At 40.8% G+C, this 14069-nt stretch overlaps 1 protein-coding gene across 4 annotated transcripts in view; it reads right to left on the bottom strand.

Annotated features, from left to right (window-relative positions):
• rab27a (RAB27A, member RAS oncogene family) overlaps positions 1-14069 on the bottom strand; it is a 139212-nt gene that overhangs the window by 113226 nt on the left and 11917 nt on the right. For 2 of the 4 annotated variants that reach the window (XM_060852911.1, XM_060852910.1), the window contains exon 2: positions 2958-3010. The exons of the other annotated variants lie outside the window; for them this stretch is intronic. The gene's annotated coding sequence lies outside the window, so the exon portion shown is untranslated. The remainder of the gene's footprint in view (positions 1-2957; positions 3011-14069) is intronic. 4 annotated transcript variants of the gene reach the window in all.

Here is a 14069-nt window from a genome sequence, read left to right as displayed (position 1 = left end):
TACCAATGTTACCCAGCGACCTCTTCCCCATCTCCATATTAGACATCATCATTAAAAGAGGAAACCTGAAAGGGTTTAGAAAAGATTTACAAGGATGGTGCCAGGGGTTGGAGGATTTGAGCTACAGGGAGAGGCTGAATTCGCTGGGGCTGTTTTCTCTGGAGCATCGGAGGCTGAGGGGTGACCTTACAGAGGTCTATAAAATTATGAGGGGCATGGATAAGGTAAATATTCAGGGTCTTTTCCTATTCTGGGCGAGTCCAGAATGAGATGGCATAGGTTTAGGGTGAGAGGAGAAAAACTTAAAAGGGACTTAAAGGGCAACTTTTCCACGCAGAGGGCGGTGTGTGTATGGAATAAGCTGCCAGAAGAAGTAGTGGAGCTGCTACAATTACAGCATTTAAAAGGCATCTGGATGGGTAGATGAAAAGGAAGGATTTAGAAGGATATGGGCCAAGTGCTGGGATTCGATTCGGTTAGGATATCTGGTCGGCATGGAGGAGTTGGACCAAAAGCTCTGTTTCTATGACTCTATGAATGATATCAGTGGTCAAAGGACAGTGCAGCTGGTCAATAGATGAGGCAGTGCTATCCCACATGTCAGGATAGCAGGTCCACATCATTTCCCCACTGCCAGCTTATTTTCAAATCCTGTGGGTTCGCTATCCGGTACCCAGTGAAAGTTTTTTGGAAGGCTTAAGCACCAGCTTAAGTGCATCGTCCACTGAATATTAAACTGCAAAATCCCTCAAGGGGTGCAAGAGTTGGAATATTTCATTTTATGAATGGCTCCAGGTTAGTCAGCTGCACCAATATCCAATTAATACAATGCGATGATCAAAATACAGCAAATGTCAAGCAAAATTCACAACTTGGTGCTAAATGAACTGAACTAGCAACCTGAACCTCAGAATAAATCACAGAAGCTTCTTCAGATGTCAGAATAACCCAGTTTGCAGAAACAAGTCCAAAACAGCACATTTCCCCATGGCCAGATGATGTCAAACCTTTTTATCTCATGAAAAAAAACTCAAGGGGTGTTATATTTTAACATTTTTTAGAAAATTACCCAATGGGAATCTTTTTACTGCCTTGAGTCTCTTCATAGAATCCCTACAGTGTGGGAGCAGCCCAGACCATTCAGCCCCATCAAGTCCACACCACCCCTCCAAAGAGCATCCCACCCAGACTCACCCCCATACCCCTGCATTTCCTTTGGCCAATCCACCTAATCTGGACATCTTTAGACTTTAGAAGGAAACCAAAATACCTGGAGGAAACGCCCCACAGACACAGGCAGAATGTGCAAATTGCATGCAGACTGTTGCCTGAGGCTGGGATTGAACTTGCGCCCCTGACACTGTGAGGTAGCAGTGCTAACACTGAGCCACCATACCTCTTGTAACACCCACTCAATTAAATGCAGGATTTGCAGGACTGAATTAATTCTGAGAAAAAAAAATCTCCTGATACCCAGCTATTAATTGCTGCATATTTTCAATAGAGTGACATGACCTTGTGGGCAGATAAATTAAAAGATCATAACCAAAAAGTAAATAATTGCGATGCTCTCACAGTGTTATTGGTAGTGCCCACACACTAGAAATCTTCCAAAAGGATCAACCAGCTAATTGAGCAGGTTATAAATATCTGAACAAGTTTTATCACTTTGCAATTAATAGACTGGTAAATCAAGTGATTTGGCTCAGATCTTGGAATTCACTCCAGGCTGAATTACATTGTAGGGTAAATACAAGTGCAACTCATACCTGCTGTCTAATTTGTATTACCTTAAACAGGTTTTGATAAATGCCATTGATGCATGCCATAAAGCAGCAAGTGCTTTGTTTAAGGAGTGCCATTAGCAATGGAATATTTTCAATTATCAGCAAACCAAAAATCAAATTAACGAGAAATGACAGAAATGGCAAGTCCAAATCCTAGAAGACTCAATGGTTGGAGCAAACATATCCATCAGCCCTGCTACACCAAGGATGAAGGACCAAGGAAGTCTTTAAATGATGAACACCCATTGTAAATGTCACAGGGCTCCAGTTTAAATCTCATGTTTAAATCCAGTTTAAACATCAGCATCATTTTGATGTAGCTCCACCGCCCTTGTTTAGCTTCTTTGGATTTTTATATTTTTGGTTATAGTGGGCAGTGTTTAATGGCTTATTATTTGAAAATTGGTGACTGGATTTTAAACAAAAATTTTAAATATCCCACTCTACAATAAAAATCAAGGTTAACATTCAAAGTCCAGCACTTCCTCAGTACTGTACTGTCAGAAGCACTACCTTCTGAAGGTGCTGTCAAATTAAGGCCCCATTCTGCCTGCTCCAGTGAATGCAATGGATCCCATTTACACTTAATAAATAAAAAGACAGGAACATTAGCCCTGGTGTCCTGTATAGTACTATTCCTTCAAACAACCCACAAAAAAAAGATGCATTGATCTTACCAGAGGATGAGCAATAACTGCTGGTCTACCCAGCCACACACATCTCACAAATAATTGGGGGAAAATAAACTTGTAAATTGTCTGTGGGAGTGGCTGAGTGCAAAATGACCTGCCCCATTTCCTGCATTACAACACTGACTGCACTTCAAAAAGGTATTTCACAGGCTCCCATATAATTTTAAAATAGCCTGATGATTATGAAAAGCGCTTTGTAAATTCAAGTCTTACTTTGTGAAAGAAAATTAGTCAAGACATATTAGTCAACCTCAGCAGTTGCGGTCATTTGGAATTGTAGTCATTACCGCCAAACAAAGCAGATGTCTCAGGAAATTCCTTCCAGTGACCTTTGCTTTCAACATAGAGCAAAACATCTCATGCATTTAATGAAAGTCATTCCACTCATTGGCCAACATGGACCGTTGTCAAAGCAACCAAAACCCACTGAATCAATTCACAGATACCAGAAGGAAAAATGATGGAAGAATTGAATTACCTGGTCAGTATTGGAAGACTTCCTGGTGGGGACTGGACCTTGAGATAGAAGGCCTGAAAAAACAAACAACCAGTAGGACAGTGAAGTTAATGTCCCCTTTTCATCCTTCCCCCTCTCCCCAGTATTTGCTACAAATCTGGAATTAAAGCAAATCCCGCCAAATATCTGGGAGCCATGTTGCCCAGGCTGCAAACCCAAAACAGAAAGGAAGCCAGGAATCACTTCTGATTGAGATATCAAGCTACCAATTGCTATTGGAGCCCTTTATCGTGTGCATGCAGTCATTCTGCAAAAGCAAAAAGATAATGGGGAGTTTTTTTTAAAAAAGCATTGCTCATCCTAGCTCACAGTATTATCCAAGGTTCTACACTGTTTGCCACAGCAGCACTACCACCAAATCAATTTACAGAATTACAGAGTTGAGATGAGAGATAAAGGGCTGTATTCAGTCCAGACTTGCTTCTGAAGAAAGAAAACATTCTAACAGGATATAGCATGACTCATTTTGTGGAGCTGGAAATGTTAAACTGAAGGATAGAGTAAACAGCTGATAATACTGCAGTCTTCAGACGTGACAAATACATAGGTCAAGGTCTCCATGTAAGTCACTGACATTTAATTTTTTAAAAATTCTAATTTTTTTTAAAAAATGATAAATAAAACAAGAGACAGAGCAAAAAGAGATTAGCCCCTTTCCTGGATTCAAACCTATTTATTTATTCATGACTCAAGTAAAAACAATGGTACCCAGACTACAGAAGGGGCCTCAGCTAGTTTGTAAGGATCCTAAAGCTGGTTACAGATAACATCCTCGAATTATGCTTCAAAGCACAAACATGGTTGAACATGGCTAGACTGGCTTGCACGCACAAACAAATAAAAGGTGACGTTGCCAAAGACCATTGGGCTGCTCCTTGATTGGAGAGGGACAGAGATGTGATGATGGTTTAATCTGAGGGTCACCATGCCTCTGGTGAAGGAAAGGGTTGAGAGGAGGTTCCCTACATGGTAACTCAGCTGGTGCAGGGTTGAGAGGGGGAGCCCTACATGGTAACTCAGCTAGTGCAGGGTTGAGAGAGGGAGCCCTACATGGTAACTCAGCTGGTGCAGGGTTGAGAGGGGGAGCCCTACATGGTAACCTCAGCCGGTGCAGGAATTGAACCCACACTCTTGGTATCACTCTGCATCACAAACCAGCCATCCAGCTGAATCAGCTAATGACCCCCTATAAATACATACATTCCAGTTTATAGGGTGAGTTTTATTATACGGCATAAATGCAAGTTGCTGTTGTGTTGATGTATTTTTTTCTCTCTCAGGATCTTCCTCGCAGTGGATCAGAATAAAGATGGAAGAAAGTGAGTGGCATCAGCAGCGGTGAGTTCACAGAAAATAACTGCCAAACACTTGAAGCAGATATTGTTGATAACCATTTCTGCTCCTTTCTGAAACAGCCATCGTTGAAGGACCAACCACCGTTTACTTCAGGTTGTGGTGCTTTAACTACAGTAGCTGCTGCAGAGCACATTGAGACTGGAGAGCTAGTTTATACAATTTGTAAACTACACAGAAAGCCTGTGAGGTGCCTCTCTGAATGAAAGCATTAGTCCATCTATTTACTACCTTAAAGTGGCTTATAAGACTAGAAAATACTTGTTGCATACTATGTCACACAAAATGACAGTAAAGAGCTTGAGTCTTGCTGCAGAGTTCCTCGGTGATGCAGATCGAGAGGGAGATTAGGTACTTGGTCAAATTACACTCCAGCACCATCAGTGAGGCTGGGAAATGCACAGCCCCAAGAAATGCTGCACTGTCAGAGGTGTCGTCTTATGGGCAAGATGTTAAATATTACCTTCCAGGCAAACATTGAAACAGTGCCAAGGAAATTCTAAGATAACCAAGTGTGTCTCTCCTGGTGCACATCCAATATCTATCCCTCGATCAGCATCAATAGGTTAGGTGCTGTTTGTGGGAGTTTGCAAAGTGGTGATCACATTTCCTAAATTCCAGCTGGAATTTCAAAAAAATGAAGGTTAGCCAACAGTTACTTTACCTAGTCCCTCTTAACACAAGAAACTGTGTTTGTTATAATGGTATTGGACTTTTATTACAACCAATATAATCAAACATTAGTTTACAACAGAAAGCACTGAGAGCTGCAAACTTCCAATAAAGTGTCATGCTTCAACTGACCCCTGGGTAAGATGGAATGTGAGACCTTTGTAGCCTCAGGTCACAAACTGTCATAAAGTGATAGTATCATGATATCTTTTAAAAGGTTTAGGTGATCCATGTGATGTAACACAAATAGGCGAAGAGATTTCAAAACTAGGGGGTATCATTTTAAGGTGATTTTTAAAAAGACATAAGAGGCAAAGTTTTTACCCAGAGGGTGGTGTGTGTGGAATGAGTTTGCTGAGGAAGTGGTGGATGTGGGTACAATTCCAATTTTTAAAAGGCGTTTAGATAAGTACAGGAATAGGAAAGATTTGGAGAGACATAGGCCAGGAGCAGGCAAGTGGGACTAGTTTAGCTTGGAATTATGTTCAGCATGGTCCTGTTGAACCGAAGGGTTTGTTTCCGCGCTGTATGATTGTATGACTTTATAATGCTTGGAGCATCTCAAAGTTATGAAGGATGCAACATAAGTTCAAAGATGAATTTGGTTTGATGCCAACAAATGTTTGGCACAAATCTCTAACTGGCCTCAACAGTCACATACATCTAAAGCTCACATTCTTGCTCATAAGGAAAACGCAGAAGTCTCCAAAGAGTCAGACAGTAATCAAAACAAACAACAAAGAAGATAACATACACAATGTTCATTGAGCCACTTTGGAAAATGCAGCTCAGGAAGTTATGCTTCGAGTATTATTAAAGTTTTAATATCAAGAGGCAATCGCTGGAAAGAACTAGGAAAAACTAATCACCAAGTTGTCCCCACCAACTCTGTGTGGCAAGCATGGTACGTGAATGATTAGGATCAATTAAGACAGGAAGTTATTCGGACAGTGTACGGGGGCAAGTCAGGAAGTTAAAAGAGATTTGAAGACATGGCTCATATTTTAGGGCTGGGTTTGTTAGTTAAAGACTATTTTAAAAACCAGGGGACAGAGTCTTAAACTGCTCACCCTTTACTCCGAAACTGAGATAAGGAAGAATCTCTTTAGAGAGTAGTGAACCTTTGAAATTCTTTACCCAGAGAGCTATGAAAGCTCAATCACTGAGCACAGACATGGCAGAAATTGCTATATTAATTACAGTAAAGCAAATGGCGAATGCATGGGAAAGTAGCATTATGACAGATGAGCCATGATCTAATTGAATGATGGAATAAGTTCAATGGGCTAAATGGCCTACTCCTGTTCCTTAATTAGAACTCCACGTGTCAATGTCCCAACCCAGTTCAATTCCATTTGAAGTATCAACCAGGGAAAGTAAAATGGCCAATTGGCACTCAAAGATATTGGAGCAGATATCTAAATTATACAATAATACTATTGTATAAGGTCAGCTAGTGTTTTATTGAAAGCTTGTAATTTCAATCCAGGAAATTGGCTTATAACATTTATTCAGAAAATTCATTCTGAATTTCATTCAAAGCTTCTTTAAATGTTAGCATTAAGAATAAATTTCAGTGGCTTTCTCTAAAATATTAGACTTTGTTAAAAAAGACTTGCATTTACAAAGTGTCTTTGACCAGAACTTGCAAAGTGCTTAACAACTAATGCAGCACTTTTTGCTGTACAGTCACTGTTATAGTACAGGAGACACAGTCGTCAACAAACTGTCATGACCAGCAAGGTGATATTGACGGGTAAATCTGTTCATTTGTGTGATGTTGATTAAGGAATAAATGTTAGCCTTGATAATGTGGTTAATTCCTCTCAGGACTGCATTGGAGTATCGCCATGGATATTTGAATGGTGCTTGAGTCTGCCAATTATAACTCAAGAGGCAAAAGTGAGAACTGCACATGCTGAAATTCAGAGTCTAGATTAGAGTGGTGCTGGAAAAGCACAGTGGGCAGCATGGTGGCTTTGTGGGCGGCACGGTGGCACAGTGGTTAGCACTGCTGCCTCACAGCGCCAGAGACCCTGGTTCAATTCCCACCTTAGGCAACTGTCCGTGTGGAGTTTGCACATTCTCCCTGCGTCTGCATGGGTTTCCTCCGGGTGCTCCGGTTTCCTTCCACAGTTCAAAAATGTGCAGGTTAGGTGAATTGGCCATGTTAAATTGCCCATAGTGTTAGGTGAAGGGGTAAGTGTAGGGGAATGGATCTGGGTGGGTTGCTCTTCGGAGGATCAGTGTGGACTTGCTGGGCCAAAGGGCCTGTTTCCACACTGTAAGTAATCTAAGCAACATCCGAGGAGCAGGAAAATCGATGTTTCAGACAAAAGCCCTTCATAAGATTTGGATGAAGGGCTTTTGCCCGAAACATCGATTTTCCTGCTCCTCGGATGCTGCCTGACTGGCTGTGCTTTTCCAGCACCACTCTAATCTAGACAATTATAACTCAGAGGCAAGGATGATAACAACCAAATCAAGGTGGAAATTTGGAAAAATTATTTGCATTCAAATCCAAGGAGTATTATTGTGAACCAATAAGTTCAGGAAGAAAATAAAAAAAATTTATAGAAATGCTTCATAGGAACATTTCAGAGAAGCTTTACTTGACCATTTGCAGGGATCAAGGGGTTACCGTGAGGGTAGATTAAGCCTGGACTGAAAGGAGTTTAGAAAATAAAACAGGTGTAGTGTTGTTGAAACACAAAAGATCCTGATATGATCTTATTAAAAGGTGCAGCAAGCTCAAGGTGGTGAATTGCTGACTCATGTTCCTGGTTTTTATGGGACCATCATTTTATTATTATTTTAACCCAGAACCAGAAAACATGTTGCTGTATATGACCCAACAAATGTGAGAAATTAATTAACACCATCTCCATGTATTGAATCCAATCATTAAGCAATTATATAAGACAAGAACAACTGATGACTATGTTGAGAGTTGGCTAATCAAGGGCAGAATGGAACATGGTCCATATACAGTCACAGACACAAATGAAGTCAGAGCAGATGTAAGCCACATGGACCTATGGTCTGCTCTGCCATTCTGTAAGATCAAGGTTGAGGTGTTCCTTTCTCAAATTCCACATTTCCTGCTAACCCTGAGAACCCTAGATTCCCAGCTTAACAAGAAACTACCTCTACCTTAAAAATATTCAATAACACCACCTCTGCTACCTTCTGAGGCAGAGTCCCAAAGTTACAAAAATGTCTGAAACATAAATTCCTTACGTTAAAATAGTGTCTGCTATTTAACTAATTATCCAGTGAGCTTTTGAGTGCCTCATTTGAATCTCCACCACTCAATTCTAGAACCCCACTGCATGAATAAATGTATCCTCTTGCAGTTGCTTCTTTCACAAAATAGTTTAAAAAACTGTGCCGTCTGGTTCTCATTCATTTTCAAGCTGGAAGTCTCTATGCTGTACAGATCTCCCTCAATTTTGAAAACTTCTAACAAATCTCTGCTGAGCTTCCACATCTCCAAGATAAATAATCACAACGTCTCCAATCTATCTTCATAATAAAAAAAGTTTCTCATCCCTAGAGCCATTCTCCAATGCAGTCACATCTTCCCAGAGTGTGGTGCCTAGCATTGAACACAATACACCAGCTGAGTTCTTATAAAAGTTCATCATAGCTTCTCTGCTCTTGTTTGCTATGGTCCTCTCAATGAAGTCCAGATTACTGAATGCTTTATTAACAGCTCTCTCTACTTGTCCTACCATGATTAATTACATACCAATATGGACTCAGATCTCTACTCCTGTACATCTTCCATTTCACACAGCCTCTATGTTCTTTGTACCAAAGCATAACACCTTGCACTTTTTCATATAGAATTTTAAATATAACCTATCCACTTACTGCACCAGATTGTTAGTATCCTTTTGAAGTTCTACACTGCTATCCTCACGGCTCAGAATTCTCCCATGCTTTTTGTCATCTGGATCAGGAACAGCAAGAATCCCAATACCAACCACTGAGGAAAGCCACAACAAAATTTCATCCAGTTCAAAAATAATCCATTATCCATTATCATTTATGTGCTATCTCTCAGCCAGTTTTAAATTCATATTATCACTGTCATTTCATTCCATGACCTGTAAAATATTCCTCACAAGTCAGTCATGTGGCACTGTATCATTCATCTTTTAAAGTCCATGAACAGCCTTCCCCTCATTACCCCTCTTTATTACATCTTCAAAACATTCCTAGTTAGCTAGACACAGTTTTCTCCTTAACAAACCCTATGTTGAATCTTCCAAAACTAACCAATGTGACTTTTCATTCTATCCTGACGAATTATTTCTAGAAGTTGCCCAATCGCCAAAGTTAAACTGACTGGCCTGTAATTACTGGGAAATGTTTACAATCTTTTTTTGAACAAATACATACTGTTTGCAATTCTTCAATTCTCAGGAATCAGACCCAATCCAAGGAAAATTTCAAGATTATTGTTAGTATCTCTGCAATTTCCACTGTCACTTCCACAATATCTCTAGATGCAGCTCAACCAGATAAAGGGTGGCTTATCAACTTTAACTACCAACAACTTACCTAATATCTCCACGTTATCAATTTTAAGCCTTTCTAGTGACCGAGTTTCCCCTGCTGGCACATTGGCCTGGGTAAATAATGACTCATACGAAGTGTGCATTCAACACATCAGCCACATTCTTAAGTGTAAATGCCCTTTTTAGTCCCAAATCAACCCTACTCCTCCTTCTGCCACTTTTTTTTACTATTGATGTGCTTATGGAAGACTTTGGATTTTCTTTTTCATGATCTCTCTTTGCTTCCTCAGCTCCCTGAAGAACCTTCTGTATTCAGCTTGGTTCTCAGCTGAAGTTTCTGCATGACACCTACCAAAGGCACACATAACTTCACTTCTAATCAAATACCTCTGGATTTCTGACCTACCTTTCCCCTTTGAAGGAACATACCTTGAGTGAGCCCAAGTACTGTTCTTTGAGGGCAGTCCATTGTTAACCTTACTTACTTCCCACCAACTTTTCACTCCAGTCTAATCAATTCAGTTCTGTTCTTGCCACAGTGAAGTTGGGTCACCACCAAACTCTCAACCCATTCTCACCAGGGGTTGATTAAGTCATTTTCCACCATCATCCTAAACCCTATGATAAAATGGTTGCTGTCTCCTAAATGCTTCCCACTGTCACTTGAACTATTTGATTCACCTTAATCCCAAGAGCCAGGTCTAGCAGTGTCGCCTTTCACATTGAAAAAGACACACAGCTGTATAAGATTTACCAGAACACTGTCCTTTACGTTACCAGTATCCTAGTTTAAATCCATGGCTTTAAAGTTCTCCCTATTCTATGACCTTTACACTTCTCGAAATTTCCTTCCAAATTTGTTCCTCTAGAAACTTGTTACTAGTTGGTCATCGGTGATCACGCTCTAATTGCATGCTTATTTATTAACTCGAGCCACATCAATTGTATCATTTAACTGTCTGAAATATCCTCTGTCTCCGGTATTGCAAAGCTCACCTCAAGTAAAAGGTGAGCCACACCCCTCCTCTTATTTTCCTTTCAATCTTTGGTGACACCTCATAGCCAGAAATATTTCACACCCAGATCTGCCCTTCAGCTATGTCTTCATTATTGTTGCACCACAATCCCAAAAGGCAGTCTGTGTCTGTAAACTCCCCAGTTTTATTAACTATACTACCTGCACTCACACACATGCAGCATAACCCTGAAGCAGACTTCATTGCTCTCTCCTTTATTCTGACTTCATCTTAAAATTTACTAATTGTTATTATAATGCTATCTGTCTGACTCCAGTAAAAAGTGAGGTCTGCAGATGCTGGAGATCAGAGCTGAAAATGTGTTGCTGGTTAAAGCACAGCAGATTAGGCAGCATCCAAGGAACAGGAAATTCGACGTTTCGGGCCAGAGCCCTTCATGTCTGACTCTCCCAGCATTCCATGCACCCTAATACTAATATTCACTTCTAGCTCCCATTGATGTTCAAGTCACCTCGTAATAAAGGCTAGCATCCCATTAGACTTCTTAATTACATGCTGTACTCTCACACTAACATTTTGTAACTCGTGTTAGAACATTCTCTGCACCTCCAATATTTGGAGTTATTCTCTTGTCAGAATGAAATGCTTCACATTTACCCAAATGATACTCCATCCATCCACTCATTTAACCAATCTATGTCTATCTACAAACACCTTTTCACAGCATATTTTCCTACTTATTATCTGCAAATTTAACCATCGTGTTTTCAGTACCATCATCTAAATCATTGACATAAATTGTAAAAAGCTGACGCCCCATGACAGACCACAGTAGGACTTCATTCATCACATCCTGCCAACAAGGAAAAGATCCATTCATACATGCTCCATTTGCTGCCATCCAGCTAATCTCCTACCTGAGCTAATCACTTACTCGCTACACTGTGAGTTCTTACCTTACAGCAATACATTATATGTGGCACCTTGTCAAGTGTCTTTTGAAAATCCAAGGAGAGTACATTTACATGCTCCACTTGATCCACAGGCCATGTTACTCAGGGTCTTGGAGTCAAACAGTGCGGAAACAAACCCTTCAGTCCAACCAATCCATGCCAACAACACCAATTCATCTACTACCTCATTAGCCACGACTTGGAAGACCTTATGGTGAAGTCCATCAGCACCTAAGGACTCATCAGTCTGCAGTTCCACCAGTTTGCTCAGTAACATTTCCCTAATTATTATAATTTGACCAAGTTCTCTCCCCTCCACCTCTTGATTTGTAGCTAATACCTGAAGGGTTTCTGTATATATTTTAATCAACATATTCAGAGATGTTATGACACACTCTGGAGCAGGCAAGACTTAACCTCATCATTCCTGGCTCGAAGGTAGGGACACTGCCGGTGTACTCTCAGAGGCCTGATGGGATATTTTTTGAATGAAGACAGTTATGATGAAGACAGAAGCAAAATATTTGGTTGTTTCATCCACCACAGACTTGTAATCTACTATTAAACACTTTGTTCTCACTCAGAGGAGCAGCTCTCACTTGACTTATTCTTTTCCTTTTTAAAGGACTAGAAGAAACATCAATTTTTATATGTTCCCCTCAATCTAATTTCTCTCCCTTGATTCATGTCTCATTGCCATGTTTATCTTCTGTCCAGTCACCTGACCCTGCCACTCATTTCTGTGTCTTTTTCTCAGGTTCAATGCTTTCCTTGCCATCCAAGTAGAGGAGCTAAGTCCTGACTTTCTGATATTCCGAATATTTCTGAAATATTTCCTTAAATGTCTGCTACTACTTGCCTTTTGATCTACCCCCAGCGTACTATCCCAGTTTGCTTCACCTGGTTCAGCTTTTACCCAGAGTTTCCCCTATTTACATGTGACCCACACCTCTCCCCTCCAAACTGGAGAGAAAATGCAATTATATTATAGTTACTGCTATCCAGGGGCACTTTTACTTATTTAAATCTGTCATATTAAACAATACCAGGTCTAATCTACCCTGTTTTCTGGTTGATTCCAGTCCAGCTGATATTTTTGACAGTTAGCCATTTTAACAAGCACAGCGGCATAGAGTCATACAATCATACAGCATGGAATCAGACCCATTGGCCCAATTTGTCCATGCCAACCAGGTTTACTAAACTGAATGAGTCCTATTTGCCAGCTTTCAGCCCCAATCCTTCTAAACCCTTCCTATCCATGTACCCATCCAGGTGCCTTTTAAATGTTGTAATTGTATCAGGCTCTACCACTTCCTCTCACAGCTTTTTCCATACACACACCATCCTCTGCGTGAAAACGTTGCCCCTTAGATCCCTTTTAAATCTTTTCTATCTCATCATAAACCTATATCCTCTAGTTTTGGACTCCCTTACACTGGGGAAAAGGCCTTGGGTATTCACCCTTTCCATGCCTCTCATGATTTTATAAACATCTATAAGGTCACCCCTCAACCTCCTATGCTCCAGGGAATAAAGTCCCAGCCCACTAGTCTCTGTGGCACAATTGGTCAGCATGTTCGGCTGTTAACCAAAAGGTAGGTGGTTCGAAACCACCCAGGGACTCAGGGACCTGGGTTCAATTCCAGCTTTGCACGACTGTCTGTGTGGAGTTTGCACATTCTCCCCGTGTCTGCGTGGGTTTCCTCCAGGTGCTCCGATTTCCTTTCACAATCCAAAGATGTGCAGGTCAGGTGAATTGGCCATGCTAAATTGTCCGTAGAGTTAGGTGCATAAGTCAGGGTAAATATGGGGAATGGGTTTGGGTGGGTTACTCTTCGGAAGGTCAGTATGGACCAGTTGGGCCGAAGGGCCTCTTTCCACACTGGAGGGAATGTAATCTATTCAGCTTGTTCTTATAACTCAAGCCTCAGAAACATCATTTTTTTTGCATCCTCTCTAGTTTAATAACATCCTTCCTATAGCAGGGCAACTGGAATTGAATGCAGTCTCCAAACATGGCCTTACCAATGTCTCGTACAGCTGTAAATGACATCCCAAATCCAGCACTCAATGCTCTGACTGATGAAGGCAAGCATACCAAATGCCTTCTTCAACACTCTATCTACATGTGACACCACTTCCAAGGAACTCTGTATCTGCACCCCTAGGTCTCTCTATTCAATAACACTCTCCAGGGTCCAACCATGAACTGTGTAAGTTCTGCCCTGGTTCAGATTACCAAAATCCATTTATTCAAATTAAACTCATTATTTCAAGCTCCCAAAGCAAACTTAGTTTTGCAGATAATTTAGTGATTGTAAATGGTTCAGATCATTGCTTCCTTCCCACCCCCCCTCCGCCAGTGGAATAATATTTGCAGAGGAGCCCATCGTTCAACAATAGATAACCACAGCTTCCTGATTTTCTTAATATTATTTAGCCAAGAGAACTATTTGCCAGGATGTATAAAGAAACTGCACAAGGCATGATAAGGTTCAAGACCATGACCTTATTGTTTCAAAGGGAATTAAATTCTTCTGCCAGCTTCATCCGATAACCTGTGGCCCCTTTATACAGTGGCAATAACAA

The sequence above is a fragment of the Hemiscyllium ocellatum genome, chromosome 39, assembly GCF_020745735.1.
Source record: "Hemiscyllium ocellatum isolate sHemOce1 chromosome 39, sHemOce1.pat.X.cur, whole genome shotgun sequence".
Taxonomy (NCBI): Eukaryota; Metazoa; Chordata; class Chondrichthyes; order Orectolobiformes; family Hemiscylliidae; genus Hemiscyllium; species Hemiscyllium ocellatum.
Note: the sequence above shows the minus strand (reverse complement) of the source record. Positions and strands in the feature narration are given on the sequence as shown.